Source organism: Pinus tabuliformis, chromosome 7 (genome assembly GCF_031772625.1).
Source record: "Pinus tabuliformis cultivar Carrire ecotype Pingquan chromosome 7, CPIR1, whole genome shotgun sequence".
Lineage (NCBI taxonomy): Eukaryota > Viridiplantae > Streptophyta > Pinopsida > Pinales > Pinaceae > Pinus > Pinus tabuliformis.
Window position 1 is genome coordinate 558,478,577 of NC_142293.1, and position 3,411 is coordinate 558,481,987.

Here is a 3,411-nt window from a genome sequence, read left to right on the forward strand (position 1 = left end):
AAAAAATATTCAGGTATTTGGGGATTTAAAAAGCTACATTGATTAGATCAAAAGGCTCAATTGCTTTCGGCCTCCAATGATGTCATACTCGATGAAATACATTAAATCCATAAAATTTACCTTTCAGCATATCTCATTTGCACACACTTTCCTGAAACAAAATCATATTGCAAATATGCTTTCCACACATTGCAAAACCATATTGCAGATATGCTTTCCAAAAAAGGTGTGACTGGAACACCTGGGGTCATCTCCTAAGCTTCATATATACAAGACAACAGGGTCTACTGTGGCAGCTTTCATATTTTCTAAATTTTTCAGAACTTAGATTTTGAATATTCGAAAGTTAATATGCTGCAACTTTCATATTTTCTAAATGTTTCGTTGAATATTTGAGAGTTAATATGCTCTTTAGTAGCATTTTTCATGTCTGTAACTGCTATATTTTCTTTTGAAAGATCATATTGACAGACTGTAAATGATTGGAATTTGTTTGGCTTTTTAGTTCCAACATGCCTTGCGAGTGAGAGTCTTGAAAAATCTATTCCTAAAAACTAAGATACTCGTTTGATATATAAAAAATAGCGAAAATGCATTACTTTCAGACATTGATCTGTACCCATTCACTGTATTAGGACCTCGAAACCCAGAGACTCTTTCACTAGTATGTGGTTAGGAGATGGGATATCCTCAGCGTGTCGTTCAGGCTGCATCCATCTTCCATACGAGTTGTGGATGAGGCCCTTGTTCTCCAATTGATACCAGTTCCCCGCCACCATTAACTCCGGCCTCAGCATGTCGGAAGCCTTGTTCACCAACGCCACGTCTCGTTTGGCATCCCCTAATCGGAATGGGGCGCACCAGCTCTTGAACCCATCCAAAAAATAAAGATATCCCTCCAGGTTGTGATAATCTGCAGGGTCGATATTTGGTTTCAGAGAAGGCAAACGTCCATGATCCAACTTGATTTCCACTCCAACGTGAGCGTATATCCAGGGGAAACAGTCAAGCAACGGCTTCATCAGTCACTCGAATTTTTCCATCCCTTCGTTGAAGATGATCCCGGGCATCTTGGGCACCATGTCCTGTTCGCTCACCACGCACAGAACCTTAACCCCCATAGCCTCCAATCTGTCTTTGAAAGCCTAGTTGCCCACTCTCGGAGCTCCAAAAGAGAACACAGTCATAGGGACGTTCCTGTCGGGATCGGTGTTCAGCAAATTGAGGCCCTTCGCTGCGACTTCGTAAGCGCTGAGCAGAGCGAGGGCACCACCGAGGTTGTGGCTGGTCATGGTGATACTCACGTCTTCTCCTTTCTGCGTATACACATCCACCAAGCGGCCGAGCTCCTTCATTGCCTACTCAGACGCGCTAAGCTTGTTGTATCTCGTGTTGTGGTCCTTTGAGGTATATATGCTCAGAAACCCTTGCTCCACCTTCACTGATGAATTCTCGTACAGGCTACCTACCTCTCCCAGGGGATGGAGAATATCCTAAAAATCCTTCATCCACTCGAGTTGCGTCACAGTCCCCCTCCACACCACCACGATGTCTCACCTCCCCAGGCGCCTCACTTCCTCGTTTGTGCTCACCGCAACGTATCCAATCCAGTTGGAGTCCTTGCTCCATGTATCGTCGTCCATGGAAGATGGGCGACCGAACCATTTAGGGAGGTGAATGTCCGACATGGCGTACAGATACTTGGTGATGTTGTACCCCGTGTTGTCCAGCGCGACCTTGTGGAACATCTTGTGTCGCTCGTATCGGCAACTTCCGCAGTATTTAGAATGGGGCTCAAATTCGAATGCATCGTAGGTGGCCTGTGCAAACTCCTGTATCTCACGATTTCTCGTCTCAAATTCGGATGCAATCGATCACAAGCCCTGCCCAGTTTTCTAATCCCTGATATTGTTGCCAGTTCACCTGGCTGAGGGATTCTTTGGGCGAGAGAGGGAGAATTTCCTGCACAGGATCTTGGGTCCCAAATTTTTCGTTCTCGCCGGGGATGATTGGCTGGGCAATCGACCTGTCGACGACCTTGATGTCGAGAGACAAATCAGGTGGCTGAGCGGTCTTACGAACATCGGAGTTGCACACGTTCTGGTGGGGTTTCTCCACCGCCCGTACGAGAATAGGTGACCACCGCTTCTGTTTTGCGGACGGACGTTTTTTGGAAGGATTCCATAGATTTAGAGATGACTGACAGACGAGAGTCTTGGGCAGTATCGATTTCACAGGGAAAAGAATGAAGTCACTGTCTCCTTAAACAATGTACTCAAAATGTCTATTTTTAGATTATTTTCAAATTGAATACGGATGTCCTCATAAGCTACCAACTCTTCCTTGGTAGTTATCCATGTACTTGTTTCGCACCTAAAATGGATCTAAAATGGTGAGATCCAGTCCTCAGTTGTACTATTAAAGTTTTAGCCTTTCCTTTGATTGCAGCACTCAAATAAGTCTTTTCATCATGCAACTATGATGGGCTGAAATTTTTGGCATATATCGATTTTTTTCTGCCATCTTGTTTCTCCCACATGGCAATCCTGAATTTTTCAAGTACCCATTTTTTTATCTCCATTTTAGAACTAGGACGGTCTTTGCCAATTTACTAGGACAGTCTTTGCCAATTTATTCACCATTTGCTCATCCACTTATCATTTTGCTTCCTCCAATTTTTCTTCCTAAACTTTAGCTCCTCTGCAACAATCATCTTGGGCCAACCCTGTGCATCTATGCTTTCCACATTTTTTAAATAACTTAACAAACGAATAATTGTTGAAGCCTCCATTGCGAACATTCCAGCTTCTCCCAGCAAGATCTCATATGGGACAGTTGACTTGACTTTGAGGTTACTAATTCCTTCTAGTTGTCTCCACTTTTGATTTGACATGCTACTCCCCCAAACTTCACATCCATAGAGGACAACTAGGGTAACTAACACTCCAAAAAGAGTTTTCTTGGTTTTCGAGTCCCACAATTTTACTTTCCTACATCTATTCTGAAGGAGGTAAGAAGCTCTCCATCCCCCTTATATCCTTTTAGTTATGCATGTCTCCCAACTAAGCCTGTTGTGAAAAACAATTCTTAGGTACTTGTATTCTTCCATTGTCTCCAAGGATTTTTCCTCAAATATAAAGCTAACCTGCTGCTTTTTCTACTTTAATAAGAAGATCATGACTTTGGTTTTGCTAGTGTTCAATGTTGGAAATTGACAACTAATTAATGTAAATTTGGGTAAAATTGTATTAGTTATTGACAAGTTAGTTTTATACCGAAACAACAGTTATGTAACTGAGGAGGCTCATATAAAACTGATGAATGCCTAAACTATTGTAATGGAGAATCATTTATTGATTGAATAGAAATTCCAATCCCTTGCCTCGTGGATGTTTCCTTGACACCCTGTCA

At 42.7% G+C, this 3,411-nt stretch overlaps 1 pseudogene; it reads right to left on the minus strand.

The window, feature by feature from the left end:
• Window positions 1-623: 623 nt before the first annotated feature.
• Window positions 624-2,791, minus strand: LOC149248604 (phospholipase A1-Igamma1, chloroplastic pseudogene; annotated as a pseudogene).
• Between the last annotated feature and the right edge of the window lie 620 nt (window positions 2,792-3,411).